Raw genomic sequence first — 22,444 nt, forward strand, 5'->3', positions numbered from 1 at the left:
TAGAATGAACGCATGTTACCATGTGCCTGGACAATCCAGGTGCACATCTATTGTCCCAGCATGCTTAATAACAGCAGCCCTTTTCACTCTCAGATGTGTCCTGATTTGGATAAAAAGTTACGTGATCACCCTACTCACAGTCTGAAGTGAGTGCTAAGAAGAAGGTCTAAGACAACCTTGAGTCATGAAAATGTATGGATTTGGGAGCTGGGGAACTAAAAGCTCAATCTAAATGGAAATAAGTAGGTATTTTGCAAATGTATCTGATGTAAAGAACAAAATATTCTAGACTACCCTAGCCACCACAATAGAAAAACAGACTCTGACACTAGCCTAATCAGAACTCAGACCTTGGTGCTACCAACCATTCACATTGACATTGAACAAGTTATGATCTCTCTGAAGATCAGATATCTCATCTGCTAAATGGGGATACTTATACCCACCACTGAGAGGGCCATTGAGAGAAATATACTAGTTAATCCATGTAAAGCATTTAATAGAGTTTCTGGAACATAAGTATTCAATAAATGTTCTCTGCTCTTAATGCTATTATTATTAGCTACTACTATTGTTACTCTTATGGTGCCAAGGAGATGAGAAAGAATGAATGAATACATAGAACCAGTGATAAAGTAGATTTCTATAACTGGAAATCACTTAAAAATTATAAAGGTAAAATGTATTATTTTCCTAACAAGAAACCATATGCATTGAGCCCATTATTTTCCTTGTTTTTTAAATTTTCTAACTGATGGATATATTTTGAAAATTGAGTATAAGAATAAATATGAAAATTGAATACAAGAAGAAATTTGAAAATGAGCTAAAATACCCTTCTAAAATAAATTCTGAGAACAAAATTTAAAGATTGATCCTTATGGGTGTCACAAGGTGATTCAATACCCGATCATGTCTCAGGAACAGGGCAAAACAGATCTTAATATTTTCAGCAATACGTAGCATGAGAATTATTTAGAAAGGTTATAATAACTGTCTCCCCTATCCATTTCAGTCCATTTTTATTTATTTTTTTAATTTTTAAAGATTTTTATTTATTTATTTTGAGAGAGAGACAGACAGAGTGAGAGGGAGCACGAGAGGGGAGGTCAGAGGGAGAAGCAGACTCCCCATGGAGCTGGGAGCCCAATGTGGGACTCGATCCCAGGACTCTGGGACCATGACCTGAGCTGAAGGCAGTTGCTTAACCAACTGAGCCACCCAGGCGCCCTCAGTCCATTTTTAAACAGGGGAACTTATCACAAGAATCAGCTGGCATTTTGAACCAATTGTGGAAAGAGAAATTTTATGAAGCATGAACATACATATCACTAATAGGGTGGAAAATTCTTAGAATGGAAGCATTTGGGGGTAAAACAAGCAACCAGCTTTGAATCAGACTTTTACTCCAAAGATGTCCTTTTCAGGGTCACCGACAGTCTTGGATCCTCTAGAGATCCAACTTCATATAATAAGATACCAGTATCTTCAGTTCTGTCTGAGAATGCACCCCATCAGTTATCATTTCCTTTGAGAGGATTCTGTTGCAAGTTATCTGCCACTTAGGAAAAAAAAAACAAAAACAGAAAACCAAATTAGTAGCCCAAACAATCGCAAGTTGACATAAAGTCCACATTTTTCATGAATGTAGCAAAATGAAAAGGTTTTGAATTCAGTAGCAGGGTCTGGGCCCAGTCAAAATGCAGAAGAATTCACCACAGCAGTGCTGAAGCACTGGTCTGAGAGGGACTGGAGGCCACATGTAGTTTTCATACTGACGTCATGGAACCACTGAACACTCTCCGATGTGTACATTTCCTATCTTAGAGCTCCATTAAATTTCCACCATAGCTGACCAATGAGTCAGTATTCATTAGTAGGGCTATGGAAAATCTATGTGAAATTCTGATTTGATAAGCTTCCATTGTTGTCTTCAATGGAATTTTCTTCCAAATACAGATCAAGTTATGCAAATATAATCACTTCTTGAGCTTGTTTCAGTTTTAACTGCGAATTTTTTAAAAGCGTTTACTGACATTTTTTTCTCTTCACTGAGTAAAAAGCATTAAACCAATTTTTAAAAATACAGGCCCAGTCAAATTTAGTACTTTAAGTCTTTTTGTCATAGCGTATTTAACACAAAGACTTAGAAAAAGCAATGAAATCAGTGTTTTTGATCAGTTATAAAAAATTATAAAAAGTCAATGAATGATTAATGGTTAAATGGTCTCTCCAAGTAAAATGCCTTCATTCTTTCAAGGAGAAGACTTACTCAGAGAGGTAACAGCCTTTAAAATTGTCCTCAGTGTACCTGCTCATGAGAATATGTATCAAATTCTTTCAGCTCTCTTATCTGTTAGATCTGGAATGAAGTCCTTCACAACAAGGTTTCAGAAAGCTATGGTGACAGTTTGGGTCTTAAAAGTGTGCTTCCTGACACCTGGGAGGGCCTCTGCAGGACTGTCCCCACCTTTCAAAGGGTTTCTTACTTCTTGATGTAATGTTACCAACAGGTTGAGAGGCCTGAGCTTTGAATTCAGCCAACCTGTATTGAGCAACCACAATGGAGCAGGAAGGGTTGTGCCTTCTTGGCTTCATAATGCCAGCAGAACAATGTCCACAAAGCACTTTATGTGAAGAGAGAGTTGTCCCGACATCACACAGTCTGAACTCAGACACAAACTCTTCCTTCTATTATCTATGTTTTGCATTCATGGAGACCTGGCCAATATGTGATTTCATTGGGTGGGATCTAGATCTGGAAACAGTCCCTTGATGGGGCTGCATTTTCTACTTTCTTTAATATGACTAATGAGAAGGATACATTATAATGTCAAAAAGGGAAAGCCAATAATTATGGATGATCCCTCAATGGAAAGAAATATTAATAGCTCGGGTGGGTGTAGCCTTCATTGCACCGTGGCAGTGGTGGCTTCCGAAAAGCCTTCCATTTCTCCAGTGGAGAAATTTCACATTTGCCAAGGGAGTGGAAAGTACCTTTTAAATGTGAGTTTATTGCATTGAGCATCTCATCAGAAATAAAACTCGAATCAGTTGAATATGTAAATGATAGGCAAGAAGGTACATTTTAGGGTGGTAAGTTTGTTTGAACATATATTCTGCTTGGTTTTGGAACTGAAGTAATAGCTCTTTATAAAGTGTCAGCCAAACTACCTTATATAATCTTCCGAATAGCAGCATTGACATCCAAGAATAGAAAACACTCGGCAATGCAATTTCTAAAAAGGATAATAATTGTTTGTTTGTTTGTTTTTGGAGCAACTAGTATTTCCTTATGTCAAAATGATAGAATTAGAGAGGACTGTGTTTAGATGGTAGTTTCTTTCGTCTTCCTTTATGTGGATAAAACCATAATGGTGGTATTAGTAGAAATTGAAAGTAATGCTTTATTGCTTTATTTTGTAATCACTATATTATGAAGCAAACAACCTCTGTAAAGATTCAGTAGTATGGCTGCAGGTTTTATGATGAAAAGCAGGGCTTTCCTGCCTCATCCCAGTTGGTGCTCCTTATGGGGCACCACTTGGCACTATTTCTATTTGTAGTTCTGGTGGTTGACTCCATAACTTCTGTTACTGTTATTTGGGGTAGAGGTCAGTTGGTTTTTGTCAATATATACCTTATCTTTAAAATCATAATGTCTTGACTTATCAAGCTTAGATGTTATCTCAGATTTCTTTTACAATAGACATGAATTCGGCTCGGTTAAACCAGACCTCATCTACCTGGCCCTATTCCTCCCCAAATACTCACAGTCAAGTAGACCAGATCTTGCTCTTTTCAGTGGCTTTTTCTGGAATATCCAATATACTTAAATCTGTACTTATTGTTCTGGTAACCATGGAAAACTAAAAACTTAGGGTCTCCATTGACGAGACAAGAAAGACAGGAAGTTTAGTGTGTTTTCCTTCTCATCTCCTCTGTCTTTGCTATTATTGTAATTCTTATTTCTCCATTATAAGAACTCATTATTTCACAGATTTCTATAATTATGACTCATTTATAGATTGATCCTGAAAGTTAAAAATAAAAAAAACAGCATTTGTACAATTACAATCATATAAGGTTGCTTACTACAGCTCCAAGTACCAGACTTCATTCTCTGTTCTTATAATATCATGACCTCTGTGATCTATAAAGAGAAATCCCCCTTGATTGTGATGAAAAAGACTCTCTTTTCTTTTACATTTGAAAGTTGCATTGGCATATTTATGCTGCTTCACCCTCACAGTCATGCCCCCCCACTTCCCCCCCACATTCTGGATCTAAACATGAAGAAAAACAGGCACCGAATTTACTTTATATTGATCATGTAAATATTATGGACCCGCTGACCAAGACATGTGCCAGATTTGGACTGACATATCCATGGGTTCAATGTTATGACTTAATGGGCCACACAAATTATAATGTTCTTATTTTTTTAAGTTTTTATTTTAATTCCAATTAGTTAACATGCAGTGTTATATTAGTTTCACATGTACAATATAGAAATTCAGCCCCTCCATACGTCACCCGGTCCTTATCACAAGTGCCCTCCTTAATCTCCATTGCCTATTTCACCCGTCCCTCCAGCCCCACTCCTCTGATAACCATCAGTTTGTTCTCTATGGGTAAGAATCTATTTCTAGGTTTGTTTCTCTCTCTCTCTCTTTATAATATTCTTGTTTTTTAAAGCTTATGCTTCATCACTTCCTTAAATCAAGCTATTTTTTAGTTTGATCCATTTTTTTTAATGGTGACTGTCTCATACAGGTTATTTTCCCCCCAGAGTTTCATTTTTTCCTTGCGTCTGGGCCTTTATGTCATCAGGGACGTCAATCTTCTCAGTGAAACAGTCTATGTATTCTAGTCTGTGACTCCTTGCTTCTGATTGAGTTTGTTTGAAAGTATAGCAGCTTTAGAATTTTCCTAAGTTACGTTTAAAGCTGGATTCTGCCTTTTACCAGCTCTATAACTTAATATTGGGTCACTGACTTTTTCATCTACAAAATTTACATCGTAAAATTTAAATAAGATGAAATATGGAAGAATTTTACACAGTGCCCAGCTTATCTTAATTATTTGGCAATTTTCTTCCTTCCATCTTTTTTTTCTTTTCACCTTCCGTTTCTTCCCTTTTTTCCCTCTTCTTTCCTTTTTTACTTGGGTTAATGGAGCAAATTATGATCAAGATGGCCCTGGGAAACCATTTTCTCAAGTATTCCTTTAAAATTTGAGAAATCAATCCTGGCAAGTGTCAAGGAAAGGCAGTAGTAACTTGCTTACTTCAAGGCAAGTGCATAGATAATTTACGGTTGGCTCATATTTATCTTTTTGGTAATTTTCATCATGGTACTCTTTATACATAAATGGGCATGAGCTAATTTTCTTTTCTAGCTACACCCACTTACACAGTGTCATCTAATTGCTGGAACGTTTAAGTAATTACCCACACAGACACAACTAATTGTTTAAGGTTTCCATTACATGAGAAAATAATGTCTTTGAAATTATAGTACTTTTATAAAATATGTCAATTATATTGAGAAGTAAAGAAAGATTTGCCATTCAAATTGCAGATACAAGTTATCAACCCTAAACTTTCAACAGTCATCTTTATGAATGGCAAAATCATTGAGTTCAGAGAAAAGTATTTTTAAAATGATTTGTCAGAACCAATGTGTGACAGAGTAAGCTACCTGCCACATTGTTAATTTAAGCAAAACATTTATGAGCAACACTACAATATGCCTTTGGGTAGAGATACGTTCCAATTTTACCACTTTATCAGTGTTAGTCTGAGAATAATTGTGTTTGAATTTATATACTAGGGCATGGGTCTATCATTGCTTGGGCCTGAAATATTCCCACAACTTCCACAATATGCACTAATGTGCTTAAAAATATCTTGTAAATCTTCTTTTCTTTAAACTTCTTTACGGTTCATAATTGAACCGTGATCCTTACATGTGAGCTATGTCATGATTTAATATTAACCAAAATTAATAGCCAACCTTAAGCTTCTTTATCTTGGCCTACAAGCTTCCTGGTTCCTTTGCATTTACAGTTCCCAGGCAGTTTGTGTTATTTAAAGGCTCTTGGGAGCAAATGTGTTGGTAATAGAGTACCACATAGCTATCTTTTGTTCAATAATAAAATACAGGTCACCATGAGAGATGGCAAATGTTGAGAAAAAAGTGCACCTGGGTAGCAGGTTAAGCCCATGTCTTTTAAAAGCTCGTTATTCAGGGAGGAAATGATCCAGGTCTTATGAGATATTAAAAGCAGAATAACTTTGGAGCAACAAGAGAAAAATGAGGTCCAGAAATGGGAGTGAATTAGGTAAGGGGAAAAAGAATGAGCCAAACTAATAAGTTGGTTTGTCTGTGGTTCAAGAACTTCCTTTCTTATGGAGAGAGACCTTTTACACAGGCATTAGTTAGAATATAATATTTGAGATGATGACTTACATATAACTGAAAAACTTACATATAACCAAAAAATGGTTTTATCAACAATTTCCTGATATAATATACTATATTTTGGGTATTTGTGTATCATAATAATGCTAATGATAATAATAATAATGATAATAATGATTCTCCTTTTTCCTTTCTTTAAATTACATTTCTTTCCCTTTGAGTCAAGCCCTCAAAATCTTTCCCATTTTTTCAAGTAAGAGAAAATGCCAGATAGTATCAGGCTTCAGCCCTAAAACTGACTGGATGCCTAATAATAGCCCTGCTAAGTGCTGGGAATATCAAATGAATATGACCTAATTGATTCAAAACCAGCATTTTGGCATTTTGTTTTTAGCCAGTGGTCTCTAAAACCCATATTAATTCTTGCTATGGCAGTAGATACTGGTTTCATTTATTCTATGGACTATCTATCCTTAAAAGATTGCCCAGAGTTTTGGCATACCTTATAAGGTTGGTGCCTAATCCTGGTGCCAGTTTGAAATATTGTCTTTAAGCCTTCCATTTTGAGGACTGACACGTTTCCGTAAAATAAAAAGAAATAGAGCATGAGGACCAACAAGGAACCAGTAAATACAGATGGCTTTTCTCTCATAAGAAAGGGGATCTATACCATGTTTTGGGCATACTCTGTGTTTTAACTCAAAGTGTGTGTGTGTGTGTGTGTGTGTGTGTGTGTACAGATTATAAAAAAAGATACAAAATCTCCCCCTTCCATCCCTGACATTGCACCAGCCAAAGTTTATATGTTCTCGAAAGCATATCCTCAAGTCATTGCAGACGACCAAAAGTCAAGCTAATGTGCTATTTCCTTCTTGTGTCAGGAGGCTGCTGCCCTCTGGAGAGGGGGTCTGTGACCATTTCAGTCCTCTAATCACATCTTAAATCTTCCTTCCATGAAACCACCTGAGAGAAGATAGAGATGTGGGGCATCAGTGTTCACAAGAATCCCCCTTTTTAAAGGTTAGCATTTATTATTGATATCCTGCTGTTCTCCAGCAGGTGTTCTCATACCCCAGAGTTCCCTCATGACTCCTTAAACCCGGCTTCCCAGGAAGTGGAAGATTCTTCAGCTTAGCTCCTGTTAGCTTTGCAGGGCCTCCATAGGCCCTACAAACTATATCCAAAGCCAGTGCTGCTTATTCACTTTCTCCTTTGTAGTTTTTATAATTCTCCTGCTCACACAAAGTACTAGCTGGTGATTTCATTTTGTGTTGAGGTAGATAATTGAGGGAGAGGAAACCAGAATTTCATCGTGACCTAAACGCTAATACTTTGAACAAATGTATGAATAAATGCTTCACGGGCAGTGAGATAAATTGAATTTTCCGTGGTGCTTGAGAAAAGAGGTCCCAGTCCTTTCTCACTCATGGTACTATTGGGATTTGAGTCCACACTATGAGCTTGTTGAATGTGTCTCTAAGGATAGAATCTATCAGATCTCTCACAACCAGTATCTCCTCATCGGGGTCCACATTCAGCAGATGTGTGAACTCTTACAAGCCCAGGAAATATTAATATCAACAATTCATTTTGACATATCCTAAGATTAAGATACTGCTCTTTTATTTCCTTTAGTATCACTGACAGTTCGGCCTGTAAATCTTTCCCCTCAAATTCATGTCTATTATAAATCAACAAGAGTCCACAAGTTCCTAAGAGAAAGAAGAAAAAAAGAACTGTGTCACGTTATTGGGGTGGTGGTGGCAAATTTTGTTCCATATGAAACTATCCCTTTTGAGTTGTTACCCTACCTGACTAGCAACAATAGAGCGTAACTGTTCTCCCTGTAAAGTTTAGTCATCAGGAAACTAACTCGGTGTTGCAGAAGTGCTATTCCAGCATTTTCTATTTTCCTTTGTGGGAAGAACAAGAGACCATATCTGAATTTTGGATAATCGTAATTGGTGGTCTGTCAGTGTTAGTCAAATTACACTATGGAGAGGTATGTCTCCCAACTTTTCTTTGAAATTGACTGTATTGCTGTTAGTATGTTTTATCAAAGCATTTTCTGGGGCAACAGATCTGAAAACAAAAGCTTTATGTAGCATTGTTCCTCCTTAGATATTTCCCTTTAATATGTCCTTTCTTTTTGAAGATAAAATAAAAGTACATAAAAAGAGTTCTGGGAATAGGCAGCTATATGTCGTAAACACCCTTCACTCCCCCTCGCCCAAGGCCCCCAGCCCCAGAAATTTGGAAATGATTTGATTGAAGCGATGACTGCCTTGATCATGTTTGAATACTCCTCCTTCTTCATTGTCTTCTTCTCTCTATGGGAGGCAACAGCCCTGTCATGGAGTCACTCCTGGGACAGAAAGAGGTATTTCAAGCAACCATATTTTCCAAACACAAAATTGAGACACATGGCCTGACAATGACATAATATTTGAAGTAGGGACTGTGTGCAAAGATCCAGAACATATGGTTGAAAGAGTTTTCTTATAAAAAGCAACTATTAAGACACGCTCTAGATTCTTATTCACAAAAGGCACATTCTTCCATCCCTTTTTTTCTCATTTAGAAATATTACCCACAAATCAGAAGACTGACTGGTTTGCCCTCAAACATGTTGCTTTGCCAGTGCGAGGAGCTCCCTGTTGACTGGAAAGTTAAATGCACAGCCATCAAGGAAGCAATGCAAACCAGACTGCCAAACATATTATGAATATGTTGCTCTTCTTTAAAATGCTAGTTGGTTTTTCATACTGGAGTATTGACTAACTGTCTGTGTTTGATGTATGGTTTACCAGCCTGATGTCGACTTATGGTTAGAGCTTAACTTGTTAGTTCTGCTTTTGCAGCCAATTCAGAATAACTACAGATGCCTCGAGATATTAAAATTGACTGCTCAAATGGACTCAGTGTGGGAGTTTCATTGGTTTTAAATTGATAACAGCTGAAAGAGTGAATGATTATAGTGTACATGGGCATAGGACACAGCTCTTTCATAGGAACTCTTGTGAACAAACTCCCTTAGTGTGGGAATTTTTTCTTTCTTTTTATATCATAGTTATTTCTAAGCAACCTTGGGTTAAATTTTAAAATTGCACAGGCGTATGCAGAAGCCTTCCGAAGAAATAATTCCTGAGAAACAGACAAATTTTGATGACGTGGGTTTCTATTCTGGAGGGAACATTTAAAGTTAAGTAGCATTCCATAAGGTGGTAATTGTGTCTATTTCCCAGGCATCGGAGTTAAATAAGCTGTATGGGAAGCATAAACTGTCATAATAGAAGGGTTGGAGTGTTGTGTACATCTCTTTCTTCAACTCACACAAACCGGAGCTCCAAAGTGCCTTATCACAGATAAGTCAAACAAAGCCTCTGCTTTGCTTTCTTATTCTCCCAGGAACAGTTATTATTGTTTTCATTATTTAAAAAGATGATCTGAACACTTTCTTCTCACACCGGAAAAAAAGAACACAAAAGAGAAATGAGGAAACTTTTCTCCCCTCCTCAGATCAGCAACACTTATATAAAGAGGTTTTATGAAAATGCACTTTCACAATTTAATAGTAGCTTAGGGAAAAATCCCAACAAAGAAAAGAATTCAGAGAAACTTAAAGAAGTTTATAAGAAAGAAATATCTGTTTATACATGCCTTCTCCAACTTGTATTTTTCCCAAGAGTTCAGTGTCCTTCCTACTTAATACTAGGACCTAACTCCATCCCATTTTCAATGATCTCTAGCATTTTACCTTTGATATTCCATTATAAATATTAAAAGTGATTTCTATACTTGATAGAAAACATCAATCCAAATCAATAAAGTTAAGTTAGGGTTTGTTGAAGAAAAATAAAGCCACATATTGGGTACCTATTTCATATATTTATTTTTTAAAAATTGCATATGGCAGACATGTAACTAACACCTAGTGCTAATGACAATTTGTGGAATTGGAGATTTACTTGACAATAATACCAGCAATGTGTATGTTCAGACATGTAAGACAATCAAAATATAAAGGATGCTCTGATTGAAAAACTAAATAAGTCATATATATTTGGCCAATATTTGTAGGAAAGTGTGTTATATATTTATTGCTCAAATTTCACCCCAGATTATAACCTGTGTACCTGGACTAAATCTTAAAATTACCCAATTTGATGTCTTTCTGAGATGCATATGGCCATTGAATTATGCTTTGTGCTGTGATGGATAACTTGCATGGATAGCCAGCTAAGAGGCTGCTACAAGGATTGACATTTTCATAAGATCCAGTTCCCTCAGAAATGTAAGAGCAAAAGAGAGAAATTTCATTCTCTTTCAACAGTTGTTGAGCTCCAATTTTTTAATGATTTTCTTATCTACCCATATTAGACAGGAGGGAGATTTTAGAGAAGATGTCATCCAAGTTAAACACATGTGAAGGTCATTAACTTGAATATATCACTCCTAACTTGTCCCTTTGAACTTGGAACTCAAACTCATAGCAGGAAAAGAAAGGATGGAGGGGGAAGAGGACTGGCCTCAGTTAACCTCACAATGAAGGAAATCTATCATGCGACTAGAGGCTGAGAAATAAGAAAGCAGATGGGCTGAAAAGAATATCTTAAGGATATCTTAATATCTTGAGTTTCCAGATAATCTAAATTTCAGAAAAGCCATTACCTTCCCAGACTCCATCATTATTTGCCCCATCTCATACATTCATTTCCCGAACAGTAGAATACTGTGTTTACATCTTTTGTCATTCCACATTTCGAATGCACTGGGACCTTGAGCATGTGACAATTTTTCCATTAAAAAAATTAATTAGCATAGGAGAATGTTCAATATTATGTAAAGAATTTGACAGGACCTCACTTAATGTTTTTAGAAACAATTAATATGTCAAAAGAGGAAATAAGAGCCTGTTTGGGCTATAAATATGTTTACATAATTACCAGTTGAAGAAGTCAAACATTTTAGGGCGAATAAAACAAGGTTAGGCCCTCTCTTCATCAAAAACAGAATTCCCGATGATGTCAGATATCTCAGATTCTCTAGCATAAGTTCCCTTTATTCATGAACACACTTGTGTGCATGCCCTTTAACCAGAAAGATCACATATTTATAGTATGAATGAATAATCTTGAAGAAAAGTAATATTGGTTAGAAATACAATGCTGATCACACACAAGGAGAGACAGTCATATCTGTGTGTGAAGTTATGCCCAACTCAAGATGCCATGGTAATATGGAGAAAGCATTCCCGTGGTGGCTGTGCAGTATAGGAAGAGAAGTATCCCAAGTGTAATGGTGCAGTCCCCCGTACCAGGCACTGTGTTGGTAGTAGATATGGCTGTCTCATTCTATAAGACAGAATGGGAAGCAGAAGCCCTGGCCAGGGAGTCATGGCCTCAGAAGGGACTGTTGGGCAGGAGATGGGTAGTGGGGAAAACAAGTACTGGATCTTGGTCCAGTACCAGAAGGTGAGGAATAAACAGTCCATTTAAGAAAGTTGGGGATATGGGACACTCATTGCATTTGAGGAATTTTGGAGATGATATTAAATACTTCTGAGTAAAGTTTTAGTGGAAAGCACTTTCCTGTGATAACCCAAAGCCATCTGTTTCTACAATTAGTTATTATAGTATGAACACTACCAAAAGCCCAAAGGAAACTTCTGTCTTCCAGATGCAATTCTCTCAGTCAAGAGTCTGAGAGGCTGGCATGGTTATGTGTGTGGTGTTTCAGTTTCACATACCGAGCTGGATCATAGACACTCATCTGAGATCTGCTAGAAGGAGTCTCTGCTAATCGATTTGGCACAATCTGGAGACTAGAAGTGGTCTAAGCAACCTCTGCTACAGAAGGTTCCCAGCCTGTTGCCCCCATTATCACCAGCCTAGAATCCTAGACTCCTAGAATATCTAACAAGAAATGCAGCTCTTTCTCGAGAAAAAGAGATACCTGAACAGAAAACTGTACCTAGTTTTATATATGTTTAAATACATAAAGAATGCTTGCAATAACGAAATATATGAAAGACCATTTTTTTGTTGGATCTGGATACATATGGTGTGAAGTGATAAGGTGGTGGTGACAAGCTCTCCCTTGCCATTTGAAAGAGCTATATGCATTCTATTTTACTCAGGAAAACAATGTATTGCAGTCATTAAGCCATAAAGATCACTGAATTTTGAAGTAGATCTGAAGTCTAGTCTTGGCTCTGCTACTTACTTGCTTTGAGGGTTTGGACAAGGTAATGAAATTTTCTGTCCTAACACTTTCCAGATAATACCTCTTATGATTGTTGATACTACACAAAGAGCAATTAGCATGGCAAATAATAACTCTTGATTCTCATACTCTACTCCTAATTCTACTCTCACTATGGCATGGCATATTGCAAGCATTTCTCCTGAATGCAGAGTAGGTATTCTGAAAATTGCAAAACAGATCAATTAGGGTGAGATTTTTGTGGCATTGTGTTAGTAAAGCCAACATTTTGAGCATTCTGTCTGCCTCACATTGTGCTTATAGCTTGACATGCACTCTCCAGTAATAAGGATGAAGGACCACTATGCTTACTTTTTTTATGCTTTGATTGTTATTTCTATCACCTACTCATATATATTCTTTAAATCACTATGTTCTAAGAGGATACAAAAATGCATAAAGCAGAGTTGCCTACAAAATGAGTAAGGGAGATAAAATTACAACAAATACAACATAATATATCAAATGTCAAATGCTTTAGGGACATTGAAGTCATGAATTTGGGGAAATTACAAGTGGGAAAAGTGTAAGAAGGATTCATGTTTCCTTTATTCTGTGTTCTTTAAACTGAGTCTTGACTCTGAGCCTTTGGACATGTGGAGAGCTGGTTGAGACGTTCAAGGTGCGCAATCGTAGGAAAACATGGGAACCATGCTTTGTCTGCAAGGTAAAGGTTTGGATGAGAAGTGTCTGTGGCAGGTATTTTGAGCCGTGCCAGGCTCAGAAGTTTGTACTTGATTTTATAGGCAATTTTATTATTCATTTAGTGCTCATTATTCATTTTTACTTATTTGACAAACATTTACTGGGGACGTCCCATGCAGAAAACAATGGGCTGCATACTGGACCCAGATGTGTAAGATGAGATTCCTTTCTTACAAGTTAGACACTTTAGCACTGCTTACAAATATTCTATATATTAAAAAAAAGAAGCACTTCCATACCCTGCAAACTTGTCCCCACTTTGGAAAACCAATGAAAAATATCTTAGTGCTTTTTATCTGATTTTACTTATTTCCTATTTAACCACAGTGGGCCATGCCCCAGCAGCCTGTGGATATGAATGAAATAACACAGATTATTAAGGCACAAATATCCTAAGTTGTGACTCCCAGTTGTATAGCCATAGCAACTCGGACTTTACCCTTCTCTAAAGTCTCCCTGGCTATTTCTGGGAGCACCTGGAAAGTATTGCATTTGATACCTCATTACCTACAAACTGCCCAAGGCAGGCATCTCACCACAACCATGCAGCCAGTATCTTCTGAGACATGACTTCCTCCCCTCCTTGGTGCTGTCCAAGAGCTTCCAAATCTACAAACCCTTCCACATGCCGAACAGTACTCTGAAGCTCGGGTTCCCACAGCATTTTTAGACTCACTCTGTCTCCAGAGCAAACGGGAAGACTGCTCTTCTCAGCCACTGGCACGTTTCACCTGGTGTTCTAGGACCTGAAGCAACAGCTCTTAGGCTAAATCTCACAAAGTGAGAAAATGGCTTCTTTCTAGTCCATGTGAGAACTTTTCCTCAGAAGAAATCAGATCTACTCCCTGGGACTTAGCTGGGATACATGCATAATTTTGACATCTCTCTTGAATTTCCCTTGACACCCGCAAGCTCAAAATTCCTCTTAAGTCACTGTTTTTTCGCCCACTAATACCAACACTTCAGTTTCGATGTCTGGGTGGTGAACATCATTGCACTAATTCAGTAGGCAAACCCAACTGAGCTATTCCATCCCACCCTTACGTGGACTCCTTCCCCGACAATGGGAGGTCTGGTTAGCCAGAAAAGTAATATAAAGAGTGTGCAATGAATCCAGAAAATGCGCAGTACACAAAGTGTATCTCACAGTGAGATATCTATTTATTCAGTTCCGTGGGCAGCTTCGGGCCAGGATAAGGTGTTCTAGAAGTGTTGTTGCACAGTCACTTTCTAAAGGGAAGGCTGAAAAAAAAAAATAAAGTAAGGGCTAAAAAAGAGAAACGCACTATATTTGACTGGAAGCCCAAAAGAGACAAAATGTTTTGGAAACATGTGCATCATGGCCTACTAATTTACGCTCATAACCCCCTCTCTCCAATTACATTCCTGGAAATGTTTTTTCAATTTCTTTGCATAGAATAACCAGAGGACCACATTGTTCAGAGCCGCCCATGGGGAACAGGCAGACCTGCGCAGAGCTCGCACCACACCTCCACGGAGCTGGCCAACACTTCCACAGAACCACACAATTCCCTGGCTCCTAATATGGTTTATTATAAAATCCTTTACCTGCCTCAAAGCACTTTTCATCAAAGCTGCTTTTAAGCTGAAGCTGAGGACCAAAGAATGCCTTTAACAGAATCCTGAAATAGCTTTTAACCCGAGGCTGAGGAGAGAAAGTGCTTTTAACCTAAAGTGCTTTCCTCTCAGGTACTTGAGCGTGTACCTAGCACTCAGCATTAGTGGCTGTGAGAACACCCTTAAGACCCAAATGAAAGAGACTCCATTATAGGTATTCAAACCCGTTATATTAATATATTACAAGTAATATTTGGAATCATTAAGCAGTTTTACTCCAACTAAATTTGAATCTTTCTTATTGAACTCTGCATGCATGCAAATCAATTGAAGTCTTACCACCTGGGATTCTAACAAATCTATGCTGATATTAGGAAAAGTATAGTGTTTTTCCTAGATTTTACTTTTAATCAGAGTGAGTCAAAATGGCCACACCTTCTCTACCCTAAAAGAATCTCTTAACTTGTATCAGTCACTGAGTGGTATTTCTAGCTTTAGTCTATATTCATTGGGCTGACAAGGTAAATGAAATCATTTAAAATTAATTCAATCAATTATCTGGATAAATTTTATGGATCAGGTTTTCTCCCTAGACCTGTCATTCAAATAAATAAAAGTACTGATTTCACAGCACAGACGGTCCCTGACTTAGGTAGTTCAACTGAATATTTTCCAACTTTATGATGGTGTAAAAGTGATATGACTTCCATGGAACCTGTGCTTCAGATTTTGAACTTTGACTTTTTTCCTGGGCTAGTGATATGTGGTATGATACTCTCTTGATATTGGGCAGTGACAGCGAGTCGCAGTTCCCAGTCAGCCACGGGATCATGATGGTAAAGAACCCATGCACTTACGACCATACTGTACCCATATAGCCATTCGGTTTTCCAGTTTTAGTATAGTATATGATCACTTTACATGAGCTCTTCAGCACTTTATTATGACATAGGCTTTGTGTTAGGTGACTTTGCCCAACTGTGAGCTAATGTAAGCATTTTAGCATGTTTAATATAGACTGGGCGAGGCTACAATGCTCAATAGGTTGGGTGTATTAAATGCATTTTTGCATAGAATTTTCAACTTGCATTGGGTTTATTGTGACATAACTCCATGGTAAGTTGAGGAAGATATGAGTAAAGTTCCTACTAAGTCAAGTAAGTAGACAACCAAATTGATAAAAAGCTTTAACTTCAGTAAGTTATGTGATTGAGCAATTGAATTTTATGGATGGTTTTCTATTTTAAGAATATAAAGTGTATATCAATATGGGATAAGGAGGCAAAACTTGATGTCTTTGAATTTTATCCCCTTCTTCTTTTGCTAGTACCCTCTGTAACTCCAATGTAATGAAGATAGGCAAACCAAAAACAAAAAATATCACCAACTCAAAATGTAAATAATCAGTCTTTGCTAAACAAAAGTTAGCCATGTTAATAATTCCAAAATACACTAAAGCAAACTAAAATGAAATAAATAAAATGAAATTTTCCTCCAATTTAAATGATCATGGCACAGTCTTTAGATAGAAATCATATTTTTGTATGCATTGTTTTCTCTTACTCATTCTTTCATTTATGTATTCATTTGGCAACCAGAAGAGAATGTGATAGAATGGAAAGAAAGAAAGAAAGAAAGAAAGAAAGAAAGAAAGAAAGAAAGAAAGAGTACAAATACAAGAGGAAGAGTAGCTCCTGGGTGGCTCAGTCAGTTAAGCATCTGCCTTTGGCTCAGGTCATGTTCCCAGAGTCCTGGGATCCAGCCCCACATCATGCTCCCTGGTCAGTGGGGAGCCTGCTTCTCCCTCTCCCTCTGCCTCTCCCTCTGCTTGTGCTCTCTCATGTGTGCTCTTTCAAATAAGTAACAAATAAGGAAGTACAAAAGGAAAAAATTACATTTATCTTGTTCACTGTGTATTGTTTCCTTCCCCTTGAACAGTCTTTTCCAGCTTCCTCTACCTAGTAAACTTACTAATTTTCATGCTTCCAGCTTAAAGTTACCAACTCCCTAAAGCCATCCCTGTCTTCTTTGTCCTGAGTTAGTCCTCTCTTCTCTTTATAATTATAAATATATATATGTGTATATATATAAAAATATGAATTATAATTTCATCATTTGATTATTGTACTATCTTCTAGCTGGACCATGAGCTGTATCTTATAGACTAAAGACCATTTTACTCAATTTTACTTCCTGAGAAGTTGTTGCCTGGGAAGAGGTAGAAAGGAAAGGAAGCAGGACACAAAATCTTTCAGTGGTTTTACAATTACTCTTTATTAACAATTTCATCTTCCTTCTTCTGGAAGCTCTTATGTCAATGGACACTCCTCTGATGGGCCTGTTCCCTCTCACCAGCCTCACAGCATTGGGTTACCCTATGTTATGTTCTTCGACTTCTCTCCCTTTTTCATTCTTCTCAGACTACTGGGCATTATTCAAATACTCCAGGGCTGAAATATTATAGTCCAGTGCCTCAAGTTCTATCTATAGGCTTTCTAAACTTAAAACTTCAGCCTCATGCTCCAGACTCTCAAGACTCCAAACTTGCATGTTCAAATGTGTATTTGTCATATCCTGGGATGTTTGGTTGACATCTCACATTTATCTAGAACAATCCAATCCTTGATTCCCTGGCTCTGGCATGTTCACCTCAGGAAATACCACTGCCAACTGCCAGCTGGAGTCACCCCCTGTTCTATTCTCTCTCCCGCTCTCGTCAGCAAAACCACCTTAAAATATATTCCAAATTCAACCACATTTAGTCACTCCCATTGTTACCAGCCTTTTCTAAGCACTGTTACCTTGCCTATGTCACTAACCCCCTAACTGGCCTCTCTGTGTCTTTTCTTGACCCTCTTAAATATAGTCTCCACACAGCAATTAGAGGGACCATTTAAAAACATCAGTCACATTATTTCATTCCCATGGTCAATAATTGCCAATTACTTAGAATAAAATCATACTTAAAATACTATCTGATGACCTTTCTGTGACCTACAAGGTTCTACCTGCTTTGGTCCCCAGACTACCTTTTCAGTTTCATCTACTGTTTGTCTTCTCACTCCAGCCACACAGGCTTCCTTACTGCTCCCCGACTGCACCATGCTTACTCCCCAGTCTTATGCACTGGCTGCTCCTCTGATTGAACACTCTCCCCGTGTATAGGCATAATTCACACCTTCACTTCTTTTGATCTTCACTCAATGGCATAGCCTCAGAAATGTCTTCCTTAATAATACCTCCCTCTGGCTCTCCATCTCCCTATCTTGCTTTCTTTTCTCATAGCACCTATCAATATCGAACATTATCATACATATATTACATATAAATGAGTTTATGAGTTTGTTTTCCCATTTATATCTAAGCGGTATGAAGCCAGAAAGAGCTGTATGAGGGCAGAGAGTGTTCTATTCATTTTTCCATCCCTGGCAGAAATTGAAAAATACTCAGGGATGGATACAAAAGATGAATGAATACAAAAATTCATGACATATTCACTTGGTCAGACTACTCTCTGTATTGTTGTTTGTGATTCTGTGCACACGCATGTGGAGGGCAGTATGCCCTCCACATGTGTATATTTGTATATTTGTGTGTTGTGTTGCTTTGGGTAAACAAAAGGATGGAGAAGCATAGGATAAAGTTGCTGCCCAGAGTAGACAAATATTGAAAAATCTCATACTCCGTGTTTTCATTTGAGGTAATAAACTCCTTGTTTAAGATATGAATTTATTTCTGGCTAGTGGACTCCCCAAAATGTCCATTGTGTTAACTGGACCAAAATTTAGTTGAGATCTATTTCCATGAGAGTTTAAAGCTTAAAAGAAGAGGCCAAAGATGCCTGGGTGGCTCAGTCAGTTGAGCGCCCTACTCTTAATTTCAGCTCAGGTCTTGATCCCGGGTTTGTGAGTTTGAGCCCAACATTGGGTTGGGTGTGGAGCTGGGTGTGGAGCCCACTTTAAAAAAAAGAAAAAGGAGCCAAACAGTACTTCTATGAAGTACTGTTTGGGTTTGAGGGTAAAATCTTGAAAGGTGGGGACAGCTTGAAACCTGAAAAAAGAAGAAAGAAAAGGAAATAGGAGAAGGTGGGGAAGAACTCCTTCATTCTGTCTGGGTGACAGTGGGCCTGTCTCTGAATTTCACCTTTGGGCGGCTTGTGTCAAGACACTACTCCTGCATCCAGCTGTCCAACCTTGATTGGAAGCTGCAGACTACAGCCTACCCTTGTTTGGGGATATCTTCTCCATAGTCTGGGTAAAATCTCCTCCAGGCCAGTCCTTCCAGAACAGACATTATCATTATCCACCAGGGACTTTAAAATCTATTAGGTTAATGAGCTACACAAGTATGAATAAACATGTGGGGGGAAACTATACACAAAAGTGTATATATTTAGAATTTCTATTTATTTAGATTCCAAACTACTTAAAAGTTAAAATAATTATGCTTTTTTTTCCTGTATTTGACTCTTAAGAGGAAAAAAAAAAAAACAAGTAAACAGGCAGTGAGAGAAATTTACTTCACTCACAGTGTATATTAGAGATTTAGCAGAGAATCAGCCCAGTTTTTTGGTGTCTGTGTATCAAAAAGCAGTAACTGATACTTTTAATCAAAGCCCGAAGGCATTGTAAAATAACACAGTACCTTATGAAGCACTTAATACAGATTAAATTCAGTAGTGTTTTAGCATTAAACATGTTTTTCTGAATCTTAGTTCAAGAGATAAGCCATCTGTAAATTATAGTACTTACTTAAATCACCCATTTCTCCAAAAATTATCAGTAAAGCTGGAGTAAATTTATAGATGAGGCCTTACATGGTGAGTATTTTAAGGAAGAAGAAAAAGTAATAAGGATGGAAGTGGAGAAAATATAAAAGAGAAAAGTAGAAACAGGATTCTTTGATAAGTAATCTGAAAGTTTTGGTCTAGAAACCTACTCTCGAAAAGAAAACCAAATGTTAATTATAGTTTAAAATCAAAGCTAAATTTTGGTTAAATTGCTGAAATTACCCATGTTGGAAATATTACTTTTGCCCTTCAGTATCCACTCACCCTCCCCTCTAGCAACTTATTGGGAGAGGATGTGCTTATGTGTGTAGCATTGTGGAGGGAGAAATATTTCAAGTACAGGCTACCTACTATTGAAGCCACCAGGGCTATGTTTTTTCTTATCCCAACCCCATTTTTAACATAATTTCAACTAACTGGCATCCCATCTTGAGCAACTGAAGAGTATAAGTCATCAGAACAATGCTGGTGGTGGAGTGGTAATGTAAATAGAAGCCTGACCCAACCATCAGAATTATAACACTCTGGACCCAGCAGCGTATTTCGTGGATTTCCTTGGGACCTTTGGTTTGAAACATCTCCAAGACTGATTCTCCAGCCTCGAGTAATTAATAAATTACTTTGAGTTCCTAGTAAGTTCTTGGAATTCCCACTCACTGTCATTCCTTAATATTTGAATAAATTCTTTGTGTAAGATAGCCCCCGGTAGCAGGGTGCCTAGGTGGCTCAGTCAGTTGAGCATTGGACTCTTGATTTTGGCTCAGGTCATGATCTCAGGGTTGTGAGGTTGAACCCTATCAAGCTCTACACTGGGTGTGGAGCCTCCCTGAAATTCTCTCCCCCTCTTTCGCTGCCCCTTCTCTCCCACTTCGCATGCGTGCACAGGCACACACGTGCACTCTCTCTAAAAATAAATAAAAAGATAATAAATAAATAAACAAACCCCGAGTGTTTTCTGTTTTGTTTTGGTTTGGTTTTTTTGCAGCCCAACCCCTAAAAAAATATACCTCGTGACCAAAAGGATGGGTGGATCTAAGCCCCTCAATTTGTTATTATTGTTTCCTGTTCCCCTCTATGTTCCTCATGTATGTGCAGTTCTAGGTGCTTTGTTTTCCTTTTTAAAATTTACTGGACTAGCTGCAACAGCAGTCCTGTGTCCCGAAAGCAGAATAATCATTTTGAAAAGCATGTGGAGACTGTCTTCCTGGGTAAATGATGATAACACCGTCACATTATTTGAACATTTAACTGCCTCTATTGAGTAGTTTTCCTCATAGTTTTGATTCATTTGGAATCTAACTGACAAAGATCCCATTACAGGGTGTTCTTTCCATAATTTGTCAAAAAATATATAGCAGAGATGAGGGAGAATGAAGCTAATTTGTAATCTGGGAGACTTAACCTGGTTATGCTGATGAACTAACTAAATCGGTCAAAAGTTTGAGAGCTTAAAGATTAAAAACCACCATTTCCTAGTTAAACTCTAATTCATTATGTAAACAACATGATTTATAAGTGCAGTCATGTGGAAGGTCTATTTGTTTTTCTCACCAAAAGATGCTTTCAAAGAAAAATTGCTGAAAATGGATTTTCTCCAACCAATGTGTTGCCTGCCACCCCTGGTATAAACGCTGAAGCAGGAGAAGGAAGACATAATGATCACACTAGCCAAGGCCATAGGCATTTGTGGAGCATTCCAAAAATATTGGCACCTCGAGCAAGAGGTGTTTTCTAAATACAAAAAGTTGTTAAGAGAGGAATAAAGGATTACCAGTGAGCCCACAGATGGGAATATAGGTAGGGAGTCTGGAGCTCGGGGTTCTGGGCTGCTCCATTTTTTTGGAATAGCATAAGGAAGGGGAAAGCAGAAACAATCCTTCGTGTTGTGCCAGGACAACAGGCATGGAAGTTAAGGGGGCAAAGCTAGTTCATTGATGCTTGCCAAGAAAACAGAATACTTTCTCTCTCCCTCCCCCTTTCCTTATACTATTTTAAGATAGAAAGTTCTGTGCTTCAAACACATTCCTGCAGTTTAATGGTCCTCCTTCGTATCAAACCCTGGATTGTATCTAATTTAAAGATGGGTGACAATTCCACCACAGCCCTGAAATTTGACATTGACATTTTAGCTAAATCTCTATGATTTATTTTCATTAGATAACACTTTTTACTTTGCAAAGTCATTTCTTGTGCATCATCATCTCCTCCAAGTTACATGATCCATCATTTTATGTTGAAGGCTAGTGTTGTAGTCAAGATTCCTTTCCCTGTAATTGATAGAAACTTATCCAAACTGCAAAAGTAAGAATGGAATTTATTGGACTGCTTAATTGAAAAGTCCAAGGGACAAGGATAGCTTCAGGCATGATTGGATCTAGGGGCACAAATGCTATGAAATCTTTACTTCCTTCATCACTCAGCTTGTTTTCTACTCTGCTGGCTTAATTCTCCAGTACGTTTTCCCAGAAGGTGGCAACATAACTTCTAGAAGCTCAGACTCATATCCCAATAGTTAGTCAACTCCTTTAGAAATAAAGCTTCTCTTTCCCAGTAGCACTAGGAAAAGCCTTAGGATTTCTCCACCAGATCAACTTGGGCCATGTGTTTGTGTCTGAACATGAGGAAATTCATGTTCATCCCTGGAGCTAGAGGTGGTGGAGTAAGCACCACTCAAACCAATTGG

At 37.8% G+C, this 22,444-nt stretch overlaps 1 protein-coding gene across 1 annotated transcript in view; it reads left to right on the plus strand.

Moving 5' to 3' along the window:
* Positions 1-22,444, plus strand: part of ARHGAP15 (Rho GTPase activating protein 15) — a 601,263-nt gene that overhangs the window by 348,737 nt on the left and 230,082 nt on the right. The gene's annotated exons all lie outside the window — the stretch shown is intronic.

Source organism: Martes martes, assembly GCF_963455335.1.
Source record: "Martes martes genome assembly, chromosome: 3".
Classification (NCBI taxonomy): domain Eukaryota; kingdom Metazoa; phylum Chordata; class Mammalia; order Carnivora; family Mustelidae; genus Martes; species Martes martes.